Genomic DNA, 18398 nt, shown 5'->3' with positions numbered 1-18398 from the left:
CTCTGTAATAGAGAAATGCACAATTTCTCATGTCGCGTCATAGATAACCCAACCAATTTGCTAAAACCAGGGATTCTGTGTTTCACCCACCCAGATATATCTATGTTATTCTCAATACTAAAAACTTCATCAACCTCCTCCAACTCTGCCAAGGTTGTCGGTGCACTCGGATCGAATATTTGCAGAGGAAAGGCAACTGACAAGTTTGTATCAACAGTTGCTTCCTCCACAAGCATAACCTCCCCAAGAAGGCATAGTTCAATGCTAAAAGAAGAATTAACCTCCTGACCCACTGCCCCCAAGCCCCTTGGTCCAGCTCGCACCATCTCCAGAAAGAAGTCAGGGAGAAGAGGTCGTAACGACCGTGGCACTATATTGAGAGACACTGTCCTCATTCCTTCAGAAAATATCCCACTCGACAACGAAATGGCACCGAAGGTGTTATTCCGGTCAGAGCTCAGCCTGAAGACCATCGCCGAAGGGGATCCGGCACACCCCACCACTCCTATCGATGGCTCGCAACGCCGATGAAACGGACCCACCAGAACCCCGGTGCGACGCATCACCTGTACCGTCAAAACAGGGCTCGTCGGAGGCTTCGAAGACACCGACAGGCACAAACCACCCTTATCGGCCTGAACCCGTACCTTTGGCGACCACACCAGACCTCCGGCCACCTGCGACGGCGTTACAAGCGTCATCGGACTCGCCCATGGACACACCCCATCCTTCACGTGCTTATCGACTGAGTGTAAGGACTCAACACTCTTAACCGAAGATTCCCCAGGCTCAAAGGAGATTGGGCTTTTGAGCTGTGGGCCTAAACCAGACTCACTACCAGTCAGTTGGGCCACCAACTTATTAGGGCCCAAACCCAGACCCACCTTACCCTAATGCAAATCCTTGCCAGCCCGTGAAACCCATTTATGCTTCTGATCTCTCCTCTTCTTCCTATCCCAGGAAACCCGCCTCCTCCCCATCACGTCAACTTCCACGATAAGACTTCTCCCTGTCCAGCATGGCCTCCTTACATCACTCCTTTTCCTATTGTCATAGGCTTTTGCATTCAAATTGAAGCTTGGGAAACGTATCCTGCTTTCTGCCACTGACTCCTCATTAATGCACTGCTCCCTCCTATCACCTCCTTCCACCACCATCTTATTAGGCTTGCCTACCGGAAAAACTCCCACTTTAGCTCCTGTGAGACTCCGATTCCCCTCCATCTTCTCCCCTCCTAGATGTGTCTTCTTCCCCTTGTCAAAGGAGCCTACCTGCTTTGGCTGCTTTCTATCCTCTACTCTTCCATTACTGCCTTGCACAACTTCAGCAAAAGATCTAGAGTGTTGAGGCTCCAAATATGGCCTATGCACCTGAGGAATAAAGGTTGGAAGGCCAGTTCCACCCACTGCATATTGGGAGGGAAACAACATCTTTCTTAGTTCAAGGCCAAAAGCCCTCCAACCATATCTCTCTTTGCCTTCAGGGATAATGATCGACCTCCTACACCCGCCAGCTTTTAGTTCAGTCAGGAGTAAAAACTGACCAAACGAGTTGGTGCTGCGCTGGAGAGTATAAGCAGTGTCACCGTCCCTGAAAGAAAAGAACTGTTTGGAGCTTGCCCCAACAACAGTGTCTTCGATGATCTTCATCAGCCAATGTGCTGCATTTCTACCCATGAAGACTGATCTCATAGAATATTTGCCCCTCTCATAAATCTGTAACAAGAAATAACGTCCCCCTTCCTCTACAACTAATTGAAAAAACTTGGACTCAATAACGAAACTGTGAAAACCCCCCATTTTCCAGAAAACTTCCAGAAAACTTGGACTCTTTTTTGTATTACATCTTGCTCCACTTTGGTTAGAGAATGAGCTAGAACCAGCTAGTCTAAGTCCACTTTGAGTTGATCTACCAAATCAACTTAGTCTAAGTACCCACCAGAGCCATAAATGAATGTTAAATTATATTGTAACATCAGCCTTATGAAATTCTAATTTTTGTATCTATTGAAATTCTTGTATTTATTGTAATCTAATTTTTGTATTTATTGAAATTCTTTGGGTTGTGTATGATGGGTGTGACATTAATTCATACACAGTGTTAGTCCACATTGAACTTTTAACTAAGTCTAATTTATATAGGGGAAATTGTGCAAGGACTATTGTAAGGGACCTTGCAAAGATAATTAAATTGAGATCATTGTTTTGCATACTGTGTAAGAAGGAAAATTATTTGAGGCACTCCAAAAGCAGAGGATGTGGGCAAATAAAGATGGGCATAAATGTTTGGCTGGGTGTTTAAATTATTAGAATGTACAAGATAAGACTATTATACCTAAGAGGATAGGTGTATCAGCAGTATTTGTTTTGCTGATGTTGTCAATTATGTATGAAATGCAAAACGTATGTTTCAAGACCATTGACCAAAAGCTATTCAGGGAATTCAGTGCATTAGCAACCTTAGTAGAAAACTCCTACATGTTTATATAGCTGGACAAGGGAAGTTTTGTGAGTTTGTAATACCGACAGCAAGTGTTGTCTGATGAAGCTTTTGTGGTAGTACTAATCTTTTGTGTTTTTCACTATAGTACCAAAAATGTTTAATTCTTTCATTAAATGATGGCTGGCTAGAGGCATTTTTCTTTTGAAAGGGCTAGAGCGATATTTGAGGACAAATAATTATGTAATGAAAGAAGATAGTTGTCACATTACCTTGAGATTTTCTAATTGTCACATTACCTTTTTTTTTTTTTTTTTTGAGAAGATAGTTGTCACATTACCTTGTTAATTAATGTGACAACAATAGATTGGGATCTAGCAAGTTTTGAAGTTTTGGCACAAAGCAGATGACAACCATAACGGAAAAAAATTTATCAATTTTTTTTTTATCCCTTTACATCATTATCAATCTCCATGTGAATGCCCTATCTAACGGCATTGTAGTGTTGTTGCTCAAACATCGTATTGGTACTATTTTCCATGAAAATGATTAACACAACATAATAAAAATCTTTAGTACATAATAAAGTCCTTCACTTCTACAATCTGCAAATTAATAAGAGCTTGAGAATGTGTCCTCAACCTCATGAACTTTACAAACAAACATACCTTTCAAAAAAACCCCCATCATGAACTATAAGCCTTCTATATATCCTCTTGAGGCATCAACTGCACGATTTTCAATAGAATGCAAAAGCCATAAACCATCAGCATTTGCAAGTATTTTGATTCCATTCTCTCTTGTCGATACAGCTAACAGTATCCCTACCTTGTTAAATTGAATGCAAGGAGAAACCTGAATGATATTCAACATAAAGATTAATTATAAGAAGCGCTTCAAAGTACTGCTAAGCACATCAAGAATGGGCTTCCATAGGCATTATCGGTAATCCACCCTTTGCAGCAGTAGTTGTCAAGATGTCAACGTTGTCCATGTCCCAAAATTTTATTCAAAACTCGTCTCTAGTAGCCAGGAACCGGTTCTGCATTCTATCAAATTGCACAACCCCCACAGACTGCTTCCAAAGACCATTATACACACGCTTGATAGCCCCATCATTTTTATTCCATTCCACAAGGTATGATTCTCCTTGTCCCACATGAGAATACCTATGATGAACACAATAAAAAAGAAACATGATATAAAGCTCAAGCAAATGCCTAACAATAGTCAAAATTTTAAGGAATTTTAGTTGGATCATTAGTAAAACATCATTACTACCTTGTCCCGTCAGCACTGTAGGCCATTGTTGTGAAAGATTGGCCCGTAGCGTCAAAGTCAACTCTTCAACTCATGTCATCATATAACCAAACCTTAATTTTCCCATCAGTATCTGTTGAAAAGATGAACTGTTGGAAGTAAAAAAAACCTTTAATGATCTAAACCAAATCCACACAGCAGGAGAAAAAGGAAGAAAGGGGGGGGGGGGGAGATCAAGTGGCAACCCCTATGATTGTTAGGGTGTGACAATTAAGATTTGCATTTTCCATTTTTTTCAAATACAATTAAGAGTTGAAAGGAAAAAAGTGGAAATGAATAGTGTCATTTTTAGTACCATGAAAATAGCAATATATATATTAACCATATGGATTATTAATGAAAGAGAAATAGGAAAAAATGGTAGTTTGACAAAACAAAAGCAACAAAGAAAGAGAAAAAAGAAATCTTTCGCCTTGGTGCATAATAAGTGCACCAAAATATTTAAGTAAAGCTGCTAAAACTCTGGTTGAGGCATGAGAAACAAGCATTGGATGTCTCTCAAGAAAAGTTAAAGAAAACTGTCAACTAGAAAAAGTGCAAATAAAACAACTGAATACCTGAATGTTTTCCTTATGATGACGGAACACAGAATAAACCAGTGCTTCATGCCCTACAAACGTATATAGCTTATTGCCAGTGACAGCATCCCACCCCTGAACAGAAATGAACTTTCAGTCTTTCACAATGTAGTCCAGCCTCATTATTATACTCAAAGAATATGCCAAGTAAATTAAACCTTAATAGTCTTGTCCTCTCCAGAAGTTATGATGCATAGTTGTTTGCTTGAATGTGAAAAGGCAATATCACTAACCATACCGACATGAGCGTCAATCTGAAGAAAATTTCATGGCAGACACACAATTATTAACAGAAGGAGCTAAAAGAACCAGTTAGCATCATATTTTGCTAATAACTAAATACTATATAAGTACACACACACACAAACAAACCTCCAAGTGGTTGTGCAAATCGTTACCACCATGATAGGAATATATCTACACTATATGTTTCGAATATGCAACACCTGAATGGAAAGCAGGAAAGATCATCAGAGACGCAAATAGTTTCTCAAGAATATACTCCTTTTCTTCCTCGTTTTATAATTGTAAAATAGCCTTACTAAATGTCCTATTGTTGAAAAGGAAACTTAAAATGCTAAAAATAAAAATGTGATATGTTATTATTTACATATCTGTTATATCTGGTTATAAATTGCAGAATTTTTTATTTGTTGAATGTCAAAATAGTTTTTAAATGATTAATTTTACTCATTCCTCATAGCTTAAGGTTTTGGAAGAAGTGGTTTTGAGTTCAAACTCTATTTCCACTCTACCTCCCATTTAAAAGTTAAGAAATCAAATCAATAAACGTGACTTTCAATGTCGTTTTCAGTTATAAATAAATCCCCTCAAGGTAACATACCAAAAAGCACACTGTTAGGATTCCAGATCACAGTCTACAGATGCAGTATAATTATTTGCCAACAACACCTATCATCGAGTGACATAGAGATTATTAGCCTCATAAGTTTTCCTAGAGGACATTGTTATTGTCCAACTTCAAAGCTTATATATAAGTGTGCGTAAGATTTTTCAAACCTGCAAGGTCATTGAATGTTCTCCAACGTCATCCAAGGAGTCCTATGGGACAAGAGTCCAAAGAGGCCTCTGCCGGGTTGACAAAATGCTCGTGACGATAGCGTCCCAAATTGGGAGAAAGGAGAGGATGTGGCAAAGGAGACAGTCCGGTAGACTGCTAATAATGTCAATGTCATCCTTGTCAGTGTAATTTCTCTGCCTCTCTCTCCTTTCCGCTGTCTCTGCTCTTCCAATTCTCTGCTTCTCTCTCCTTTCCATTCAATCTGCTTCTTCTAATTCCAAGCTATGTTTCTTCTCAGTGAAAATTTGAGGGAAGGAGTGATTAAGTGAAGGGTTTGAGTTATTTTTTTATTATTTATTTTTAATAATTTAACACAAACTACGCCTACGGCTGCAATTATACATAAAAGAGACTAAAATTATGATCGAGAAATCTGTACTAAGCATACACATAGACATCAATATCTCAAACTACCAAAAAAATGTATGATAGAGACAAGAAAAAACAAGCGCGTAGATTTCAATAAGAATTTTAGCTCCTGAAATATTCTTTTGAAATTTTGATAAGAATATTCTTCAGAAAATCAAAAGCTTCAGTGTTTTTGTGGACTTCAACTAATATCAAGTGCTCGTTCCAGCAGTTGAACAGGAAGCACCAAAGGTGCTAATTATAGGTCCCTGAAAAATAAGCAATGTTAATTAAGAAGCATGTACACATTTGAAGTTCCTATAAAAGTTAAAAGAAAGTAGTACCTTTGCAATAGTTGCAGGAACCACTCTAGAGGTATCAACAGCTTGATTTTCAATAACACAGAAGCCGTACTCAATCAGCATTTGCAAGTATTTTGATTCCATTCTCACTTGTTGATACAGCAAGCTGTATCCCTTCCTTGTTAAATCTAATGCAAGGAGCAGCCTAAAAGATATTCAAGGTAAAGATTGTTAAATTATAAGAGCTTCAAAATACTGCCAAGCACATCTAGAAAAGGGCTTCCATGGGCATTATCGGTAATCCACCTCTGCAGCAATAGTTGCCAAGAGGTAACTATTGTCACCGGTAGCCAGGAACTGGTTCTTCATTGCATCAAATGGCACAACCTGACGTTCATCCAATTCCAAAAGGTATGATCGTCCTTCTTTACTAGTCTCACATATGAACAGCCTTTGATGCACACAATAAAAGAAACATGAGCAGTCGCCCGATCATTGTGAAATTTTGATAGAAACAAACAGTTAGATCAGTAGTAAAACATCAATACTACCTTTTCCCGTCAGCACTGAAGGCCATTGTCTTGCAAAAATTGGCCCCATGTGCGACAGTTAAGTAGTTGACGTAAGCGATCATCTAATCAAGCCTTAATTTTCCCATAAATATCTACTGAATAGATGAACTGTTGGAAGCAAGAGAACCTTCAAAATTTTAGCTTATTTTATTTATATTTATAAAAAGAAGAAGATAATTTCTAAAACTGAAAAGAAAGTGATAATGATGAAAAATCCACCGGTTGTCATGTGTCCCTCACTTGATTCAAAACAACACCTGCACAACAAAAGACAAGACCAAACAAAGGGCACCGGTTTGGTGCTGGCCAAAAACCCTCCGAAGGTCAAGTTAGAGCTTCTTCCTTATTCGCAACCCTAAAGTGTTAGAGCTGAAATGAATTATGCGTACCTTGGTTTATGAGGGTTCTGGGGTATTTATAGTAGTGTAGGGCTGAAATAAGCGCCTTGGTGAGGAAGTATTTTCCTTCTAGGAGAGTAATTCGAGGACTTTATGTATCACCTAGAGTTCTTTTCTTTATAGGAATCTTCTTAATTAGGGTCAAACGTGTAGCGCAAGAACTTTCCTTATACATGTACACGTGCGGGTCAAGCAAGGTTGTGGGCGAAGGTTTGCTTATCCCCTTCAGCTTTTCCTTCCTAAGGTCGTCAGCTTATGGAGTTGTTCCCAGAAAGGTCGTCAGCTAAGAGTTTTCAGCTTAATCTCGTCAGCTTGCTCCCTTCAGCCTAATGCCATCAGATGGGAAGCAGAGTCGCGGACGCCAAAGGAAGGTGGTTCAATGACCATAGCTGACGCGCTCGTTACTCCCGTCGCCTTCTTAAGGTGTTGGGAGCTAATTATAAAATCACCCTCATCAGAAAGCATTACTAAAACAAGGAATGGGAATTAAGAATGTTCTCTAAATCAAAAGGCAGAGACAAGAGATAATAACTACAAAGAATCAATACAGAGAAGATCAACCGTAATTTATGGAAAAACAATCGTTCACAACTAACTACAGATGTAACTCATAATATTAAATGTAATTGGAAATGGAAGCAACCTTACATAAAATGAAAATGAAGTTCCTCTGCTCTGTTGAATTTGATGATCGATCTCAAATCGACACTGCTGGAACTGGAACTCCTTTGCACTTGATCGCTTTTTCTCAACCAACTCATATATTCTCTCCCTCAATGTTTAAATTGAGACCTCTTATATATTAAAATTTTATTAAATAAAATATATATTTTTTATACTTAAAATCTATTCTTCTAATTTGTTTAGATGCAAAAAAAAATTTAGTTCTTTTAATAAATTTCTTGTTCTTTGTGTTCATCTACATTTTTTTATAACCTTTTTTTTTGAAAATTTTTTAATTCCTTTTTGAGATTGCACATTATTATTATTATTATTATTATTATTATTATTATTATTATTATTATTATTATTATATTGTGTCCATTTCCTAGTAACAAATTATCTAGAGAATCATTTTAAGACTTGATTAATTTTTCACAAAACTTAAATTTTTTTTAAACTACTAGTATATATATAAAGCTACAAAGATTAAAAAAAACAAACAAACAAACAAAGAAATTATTGGACATTGGTCCACCTACTCTTTGCTAATTCCCCCTCCCTTTTTTTGTCTTACATTTACAATATTTTCACAACAAATTCTAGTTGGTAATTTATAATTTAATTTGGATCCACCATTATCATCATTGTTTTAACTATCCATAACAAATTACCACCTAGAATTTTTTATGAAAATGTTGTGAACATTAGTCAATCATCTACCATTTTGGCATCTTATTGAAAAAAAATGGTGATATTGTTCCTCCGTTGAGGGCCTTAGCTAAGCGATTGTCTAATTGGCTTAGTGGAAGAGTTGACCTTGTGTGCATGGGTCAAGTTGGGGAATTTTTTCAACCCAACAGATCTTGCCGACTTGAGAAATTTTCAATTCAACCCATCACAAGTGTAGAACCCAATGTTGGAAAAACATGTGAAAATACGTATTTGTATCTCATATAAAACATGTGCAGTGGAAAATTAACGGATCTATTTCATTTACAATTGATAACATGTACTATGTAAGTTTCAGAATTTAAGAATAAGAAAGCGTACCTTGGTGCGGTGAAATTCAAAACCGAATATCAGAAGCACTTGGGAACACTTTTAATCTTCATTACAATTCCACTTAATGCCCAAGATATGTGGTCTCTCAATCAGTTTCCAATGAGAGAATAGGAGAGTGTCCAACACTCACATACAAACAATTTCATTCCTTGTATGTTAATGAAAACCCTTATGAAAAGAGACTTATAAAATTATATATGTTTCTCTCCTTATATATAACTGATTATCTAATTAGGTTAACCTTTTAAGCCATTCCAATTAGGCTCTTGTGTGTGGCTTGGAGTAGGATCAATAAACACTAGCTCCAATGGGTATTGGGCTTTTCTATCAACTCTTGACAAGTCCAAAGTTACCATTAACTATATTTAATACCACTATATAAATATAGTTGCACACTAAGTCTTATCTATAAATTATATCACAAGACTTTATTGTACATGCAACCTCTTCATAAAATATTCATAATAATACAAAGTCATGAATATAGACTGCCACTTTGAAGATTACTACATCTTAATTCTTGAGTACCCGGTTTAATCATTTATGTTATTTATCATATATTTATGAAATCTAATTCCATAAATATATAATTTAGTAACTTCTTATTAAAGTGGTTGGGCCTAACTCTCTAAATAACCAAACCCATTAAATTTATCTCAAGGGAATATTTTGTATCTCTGTTAAGAGACTATGAATTCCATCTTAAGAATATATGTTCCATCAACACTAAATGTGGCTGCCCAACATACTGAGATTTTAATCATAACTTATAGATCTCACTCCTAATATATCAAAGCAACCTACACTTCATGATCAGGTTCATTATCCTCTCAAGATTAAGAGTTCATATAAATATAAGTCGTGAGATTTATTATTCATTTGACAGTCGTTAGAAGAATAATAAATCTCACAGCGGTCCAGTTCAATATGTCTTAACTCTTAAAACATATCAACATACTAACTAGAAATCTCCATTTTCATGATCAAGACAAATCATCTTAGTTGATATGTTATAGTCTTCGCAGATGAAATGCCTAATTTCATCACCGACTACGAACTAATATTCTGAGTTTACAAAGAACTTGTGATTTATATCTTCTGTGACTTTTCACATAAATCACATATTATGCATCTCATAGACTAAGATAATGTCCCAATAGTTCATTTATAAATAGTCTCATATAATTAAACAAATTAATTATTTATGACATGTCAATAATTAGATTTTAGGGCATGAACCCCAACACCCAACTCAACCAAACCCTCATGGGTTGGATTAGATTAGGAGGGTTGTGCTTATCTATTTTATGCATTGTCAAAATTGAGTTTTCATGAATTATTTAAAACATTTGTATTCAATAATGTATTATGAACTCCAACAATTTAGGGCATGAACCCCAACACCCAACTCAACCAAACCCTCATGGGTTGGATTAGATTAGGGGGGTTGTGCTTATCTATTTTAAGCCTTGTCAAAATTGAGTTTTCATGAATTATTTAAAACATTTGTATTCAATAATGTATTATGAGGCATATAATTTTCTTAAGTTATATTCTAAAAATATATATATTTCTCTAAAAAAATTATAAATTTATGTACATAGTGGGTTGGGTCGGATCAAATGGGTTGAAAAAATATCAACCCAACCCACCAACCCACGGTGACCAACCTAAGGATTTAGGTTGAGTTGAGTTGGGTCAGTTTCATCAAGTTGATGGGTTTGATGCACACCCCTACAAACATGTTATGATCCTAGTGTCCCACATGGATTAAGTATAAGTTTTACCATGTGTTTATAAGCTCTTGGGCACCCTCCCCTTGCATGATGGTTTTCAAGGGTGAGCTTTACCCATGAGATTGTAACAAAACAACTATTGTACAGTGTACAACAATTTGTGTTTTTGATGTTTTGAGTTACATCAACATATTTTTAGGTTGAAATAGAATGTGGTCCTTAAAATTTGCTTAGTGAATGCTTTTACTCCATGAAATTTCAAGGGAGAGCTATTGAGTTCTAAAGTTTAAAAAATACTGATTTTCTTAACTTCTATTAATTCTATACTTTATGTATTTAACGGAATAATGATGTGGCTTTTTTTTTTGTCCATATGATAATTTTTTTTTGCATTCAAATAATTACATATCATACTTTATTATTAATCAAAAGCATATTTTGGCCTCATTTTTGTTTTTATTTAATTTTGGTAATTCTCCTTTTTCCCTTTACAATTCCAAACACAACTCTTTGTCTACAGGTTCGCAAACCAAATACTTCTAGTATTTCTCCCTCACCTTCTAGGCTTCTACAATTCTTATAGTACCAAACACGTTTCACCAACTTTTCAAAATTTAAAATATTGTGTTATTGTTGTTAAAGAAATGACTAATATGTGGATTTCTTTTGTACTTCAAGGAACAAGAGTATCATTCGTCTTAAGTTTTGAGGTAGAGTGTCATTCCCTCAAACCTAGTTTTTTTTTGTAATCTAACCTAAAGATATATAATAATTATATAAATTGACGGTCACAAAAAGAATTCCACTATAATTTGTTGGAGTCCTTTCTGATTATAGATTACTTGTAAATACAATGAGACATTAAATTTTCTTGTAGCATATTGTATGTAAACCATTTTTTTAATCACCATATGCTATTTAAAACTCCCATACCCTATCCTCATAACTGATTAACATTTGAGACACATGTTGATTCAATCAAAGTCCAAAAACAGATGTTACAAGAATGTATATATAGAGAAATGCTATATCAACAGCATTTTCACAATACTCTTACAATAAATTTTAAGTTGTTACAGGTTGTGAGTTGTTATTGGTGGGGCAAATACATAATTTCAATGGTAGGTTCAAATTAGAACCAATAATAATTAATTACTTATGATTTGTTGTAAAAATGTTGTGGACGTAGCACTTTTAAAAAATATTGTGAACGTAGCACTTTTAAAAAATGTTTTTTATAGATAGAATAGAATTTCAATTTATGGCATATGCTCTATGATAAATTGATAATTCCTCTTTATTATATATTGCATTAAAAATAAAAAAGAAATTTTCATAATTTGTTATAATTATAAATTGCCTTTTAATAGTTAACCAATGTAAAAGATGGAAGGAGTAATAGTAATAACAAACTCAAACAAATATTTTTTTGCCATTTAACAGGATTTTCAAAACAATTTCGTTAGTTGTCAAGTTTTTGAAACTATTTTGTAATTAATCTAGTACCTCAAGACACTTAGCTTACAAAATGGTTTCAAAAACTTGACAACTAACGGAATTGTTGTGAAAATATTGTTAAAGGGTAAAAAAAATCTAATTCAAACTTATAAAACTAAAATGTCTGATCACTGATGAGGTTAAAGAAAAAGAAAAAGAATTAAAAGGATAATTATTTTTTTTAAGAAATAATTTTAATTAAATTAGATTTAAGGTTTTTTAAAATTTAATTTCTTTTTTTTTTTTAATTTTCTTATGTGGCTTTTTTAAAAATATAAATGCTGACATGGCATTTTAAAAATGCCAAATAATTTTTTTTAATAATATTTTAATGGTCATTGTCAGCGCCACGTCAACAAGCAAGACACTCTGTCTGCCACGTAGGAGGTTTCAGTTAGTAGATTGACGGCAGGGACCAAAATAGAATCGATTTTCTTTTTTTAGGGACAACATTAGTAACGAAATCAATTTTGGGACCAAAATGGGAATTGACCCAAAATATAGGGATCAAAAGTGCATTTTCGCCTAAAATTTATATGATGAAAATAACAATTGCCCAAATTAAATGGTATTGTGCGACCCAAGGTAAAGCTGCTGGGCCTCGAAGGAGTTTGGGCTCACAATCTATTTGTATAGTGGGCTTGTGGATTTCCTACCACGGACGGTGCTATGCTCGGCTGCCCCGTTCACTGAGTCTCCCCTCTTTTCCCACTAACTCTCTCCTTTCTTCCTTGAGGAGAATTGATACTGCTATCTCTAGTCTTTCCCTCTGAAATTGCCAACCCCCTCAACTGAATCTTCTCTACCTATTTATAGCCAAGCTTAGTGGAACGGTCATGATTATTCCCTTGGTGGGTGGAAGAAGGGGTCCAATACTATTACCCATAAGTAGGGGTTTAGTTGGGAGTAGGAGGAAATGAGAGTGGTATTGGAACTGGCTCCACCCCTGGGTTTGATGCTCGTCAGGCGCGTTCCCTAGGCAATGGAAGGGAGGTCCAATACCGTTTCATCTAAGTGGATGTTTGGTGGCGGGAAGGAGAAAATGATAGTGGCGTTGGGACCCACCCCGCATGTAAGTTCTGTGCTCGGCAGGGGCACATCACAGGCTGCTTTGGGCACACCGAGCTCAAACCTCCTAGATGGCACGTGCGTTACCATGTGTGATCAGCGCGGGGCTCTTATAAGAGTTAGTCTTCATGGGCCTTAGGGCGATTGGGCTTGACGGGGGGTGAGGCCCGTACAATAACCCCCCCTTGATTCATGCTCTGCTTTAGGCAATGAATCAAGGATCCTGGGCAAGTCATAGTGATGGCTTCCCGCGGATGTATACTCTCGGCACAAGGCCAGGGCGATCGTCTTAGCGAATTTCTTAAAAATGGCGCTATACCAGGTCGTCACGTCAGTAATTAATATTTGGTAGTTGGCGAACCGCCCGAAGGTTCGTGAACCGTGCCCACGCGTGTAGGGGGTTATCCAAGACAGGGATTTGGGATGGTTTATTTTTCCCACCCCTGGCCTCATTAAACGCTTCAAAGTCCTATAAATAGCCCATTCTGGACTCCTTTTTCACTTTTTGCATTTCTCTTGCTCCCCATCCCTCCTTTGTTGAGCATTCTTCTCCTGCGCAAAAACCTCCTCAATTCTCCACTCCCTAGAGCCCCAAGTAAGTTCTTTCTACCTCTCTTTCCCTTTCGATTCTCTTCCATTTTATACTCTAGGAATGGGGTTTTCTCACCTACTTACCCCTGGGGCTGCCTTGGCTAGTTTTAGAGAGACCTTTGGCATCCCAAGGGACGTCGACGTTGCGTATTGCAATGTGGGTGACCTCAAACTTCAGAAGGCTGCTGACTCGAACGCAGCATTCTTCCCACTAATGTCGATACTCGAGGGTGGGGTTAGGTTCCCTGTAGACCCTCTCGTAATAGGTACCCTAGGGTTTTACGGCCTGTGCCCCCACCAGTTTCCCCCCAACTTTTATAGGGTTGTTAGTTGTGTCATCCGGTTAAACCACATGTTCGGGCTGCAGTTGAACCAGCACGACATAAATTTCATGTATAACTGTGCGGCAACTTCGCCCGTGGTTATTACTTGAAAACTAGAGATACACGAGTCCGGCTTATATCCTGCATGCCCGACTCTAATAGGAACTCGGTCGGAGAGTTCGTTTGGGTGCGTGGTAACTGGCATGCTAGTGAGCTTCTTTGCCCACTCTCACCACGTGAAGTTGGTCGATACCGACAATCCCCGTTTGATTTGTTCTTGCATCCTTTACTGACAATCCTCATTTGATTCGTTCTTGCATACTTTATATATATATATATATATATATATATATATATATATATATATATATATTTTAGCTGATCGGTTTATTCCCGGACTTGTTGCAGAATCCAGAAGGTTCTTCTCGAACAGTCGAGTTATACATGCGCGAGACCTCAACTTCGTTCTTAAGTCGGAGATCTTCGTGCACGACAACAGGCAACTTAGGGTGTCTCATTTGATCCTCGGCATCAACCCTGTGTACACCACTTGGCAAAACTTCAGCCAGGCGCTTTTAGTAGATAGCCCGCTTCTGTCGTACATCGACATGTGGTACAAGACATTCCTTCCCCTCGGGCTCACCACAGGCGAGGCTCGAGGAAGTGGCTCGCGCTATACCACTGCAAACGACATCGCGCTGGTGAGGGACGGTTCTGCCGAGCGCGTTTCCTAAAGTCGACGGAGGCACGAAGCTATCGGACAACCGGAGGACGCTGCCCCCATAGCCGAGTAACCAGCTGCCGACTAAACGCAGAGAATGGTGAAGCATAGGGAGATGACCCTTTCTCGGTTCAAACTCAGTCCCCAAAAAGTGCGAGTCAAACTCCTCCCGCGGGCGACAACAGGAAGAGAAAAAGGGTTGCCGAGGATAACCCTCATGTCCCGGGCGACGCTTTGCCGAAGACCCCTCCCCGTGCAGCGGGCGGTTCCAAGCTTCCAGAGGGGCCGGTGGTCACACCCCCTGCGGCTCAGGTTGGAACCCACGTGGCATCCTCTTCCCGGCCGGTGGTCGGTTGGCAATACACCTTCCGGTTAGGTGACGAGTGCTTGCCGGAAACCGCCATCGTCCGGCTATGGGACAAGGGCGCAAGGGGGGCGAGTGGCCCAAAGTTTGGCGCAAGGCCTCATGCTACCCAAGGATGTCCATTACTATGCACAGGACGATAATGAGACACTTGCCACGCGACTACAATGGCATTCCATTGCGGTAACGCCCTATTCCCCTTGACTGTGTGCATTGTACAGAGTGGTCTTCTCTTTTCTTTTTTAATTTCACCATTTGGCTACTATTTTATCTCCAGGCCGCACAAATGACCAGCATTGTGACCGGGTGATTAAAGGATACGGCCGAGGCCCTAGAGGGGGAAAAGGCGCTAAAGGCTATTGTTGAGGCCACGGCCAGGGAGAAAGGGGAGGCTGCCGCGGCGTCGAAGAGGAAAGCGGTAGATGTCGAGAACACCCGGCAGGCCGCCGAGGGGAAGCTGACCTTCTTGGAGGCGAAGCTAGGGGAGACCGAGCTCAAGTTAGCGACGGTGGACAGCTTGTGTCTAGCCCAAGCTAATGAAATGCCAACCTGAAGGAGTCCCTCGAAGCCTGCGAGGAAAAGTGGTACAATGTCGACTTCTTGGATGCTGAAAACTCCGCGGAGCCGATCATTCACCAAGCTCAGCACCATGGCTTCGGGGAGGGATGGTTAGTGGCCCTTTAGGCGATAAGGGTGGCCGCGGACTCTCCGCTGTGGAACCCCGAGCAGATCCCTTACCCGGCCCCTCCTCCCCTTGCCGTTCAGAGTCGAGCCAAGGCTTCAAACGAGGAGGAGACTCCGAGTATGATCGACCTCGTGCGGGATATTGATGCTCATATGGAGGCAGCTAACCCGGAGGTCACAAGCAACATCCGTGCTGGGGCCGAGGCTGCACCAGACCAGGTCCCACAGACAACTGTGAGTGGAACTGAGCAGTCTATTCCTCCGCCCACACCAGCCGACCCTGCCGTTTGATAAACCAGCCTTTCTTTGTCTCCTCTTCTTTTTCTTTTCTTTTTTTTTGTTTTAATACTGTTATTATTTTTTTCTTTGACATTTGAAGAGCTTAAATCGCCGGGCTGTGGCGATGGAACAATTTCCCTGTCTTCCAGACAGTTATAACTAATGGCTTTTAAATATTGTTGTTTCAATATATGCCGTTTAAATGTCGCTTGTGCTTCTCTAATTCTTGCTTGATAACCGCCGATCCTGTACGCGATTATTCTCTTAATGTTAATGTCGTTGGTAAATGTCATCATACCTTACTTTCTCGCTTTTGATTAACGGGAGTAGCCCCTTTGAATTCAAGCCGTAGGGGCTTATGTTACTGGATGCCCGGCGTAAGTGAACAGGTCCCTGTACCTACGTGAGACTAGCGTAAGGTTTTCACCTGCTCGGTGATAGAGTTTGGACCGAAGGTAGGTTTCTGCCCTTAGATAGAAATAGCGTAAGGTTTTCACCTGCTCAGTGATAGGGTTCGAACCGAGGGCGGGTTTCTGTCCTTAGATAAAAATAGCGCAAGGTTTTCACCTGCTCGGTGATAGGGCTCGAACCGAGGGCAGGTTTCCGTCCTTAAATAAAAATAGCGCAAGGTTTTCACCAGCACGGTGATAGGGCTCGAACTGAGGGCAGGACTCTGTCCTTAGATAAAAATAGCGTAAGGTTCTCACCTGCTCGGTGATAGGGCTCGAACCGAAGGCAGGTTTCTGGCCTTAGATAAAAATAGCGTAAGGTTTTCACCTGCTCTGTGATAGGGCTCGAACCGAGGGCAGGTTTCTGGCCTTAGATAAAAATAGCGTAAGGTTTTCACCTGCTCAATCATAGGGCTCGAACCGAGGGCAGGTTTCTGTCCTTAGATAAAAATAGCGTAAGGTTTTCACCTGCTCAGTGATAGGGCTCGAACCGAGGGCAGGTTTCTGTCCTAGCCGTGAATGAGTTGCCTTTACCCTCGCGATTCTCTTTATAATTCTTGCCTGGCAATAATAACTTGAAATAAGAAAAGGGGGATAGCTGAATCAATGTCTTCGTATTAAACATGCAATAATGCCAGATTACATCAGGTTTATATCTTTGGAGGGTGTCTGGTTACTGATAAAAAATTTTCAAATTGCGAACATTCCATGGCCAGTGGAGCGGTTTTTCCTCCAAATCCTCCAGATAATATACCCCTACTCCGGCAATAGCAGTCACACGGTAGGGTCCCTCCTAGGTCGGAGCTAGCTTTCCCGCGCTCGTCTCTCACGTATTCCCCACTACCTTTCGGAGTACCAGATCTCCCGCGACAAACTCCCTCATTCTGATAGCTCTATTATACCTCCGGGCAAGCTTCTGTTGATACTCTATCAGCAGAATGATGGCCACATCTCGGTGTTCCTCCAGTAAGTTCAGCTCCTTGGCCATCAACTCCTCGTTCTCATCAGGAGCGAATCTCGCAACTCAAGCGCTACACAGGTTTACTTCAGCATGGATGACTGCCTCCGCCCTGTAAGTTAAAGAGAATGGCATTTCTCCCGTGGATCTCCTCAGAGTGGTTCGGTATGCCCATAGGACGCTTGGCAACTCCTCGGCCCATCTACCCTTGGCGCCCTCCAATCTTTTCTTCAGGCTGCTCACGATAGCCTTGTTTGTCGCTTCTGACTGGCCGTTACTCTGCAGGTAGGCTGGTGTGGAGTATCGGTTCCGGATACCAAAGCTCTTGCAGAACTCTCGGAAAGCCCTACTATCGAACTACAGGCCATTGTCCGATATTAAAGATTCTGGCACGCCAAACCTTGTTATAATGTTCCTCCATACAAATCTCTTAACGTCAACGTCTCGGATGTTGGCCAGTGCCTCAACCTCTGCCCACTTTGTGAAGTAGTCTACTGCCACCGGCACGAACCTTCGGTTGCCCGTTGCTCGAGGAAATGGCCCACTATATCCAGCCCTCAGCGGGCGAATGGCCATGAGCTGCAAACTGGGTTCAAGTTCCCGGCCGGTTGGTAGATCATTGGCACGTGAACCTGACACTGTTCACATCTCTGAGCATACTCGGTGGCTTTCTTCCTCATCTGTGGCCACCAGAAACCCTGGGTCATTGCTCGGTGCGCCAGCGAGCGTCCCCCCACGTGGCTACCGCAGACTCCCTTGTACAGTTCGGCTAACAGTTCTTTAGCCTGGCTGGGGCGAAGAGACTGCAGGTATGGCCCTTCGAATGATCTACAATATAGCTTCCAATTGGCAGATAACCAGTACCGAGCGGAAGTTCGCCGTACTCTGGCTACCTCTTTCTCATCTTCCAGGGCTCAATCTTCTAAAAGGAAGTCGATAATTGGATCCATCCAGCACTTCTTAGC

This window comes from Castanea sativa, chromosome 5 (genome assembly GCF_040712315.1).
Source record: "Castanea sativa cultivar Marrone di Chiusa Pesio chromosome 5, ASM4071231v1".
In the NCBI taxonomy this organism is placed as follows: Eukaryota; Viridiplantae; Streptophyta; class Magnoliopsida; order Fagales; family Fagaceae; genus Castanea; species Castanea sativa.
This window is presented reverse-complemented; position numbering follows the sequence as displayed.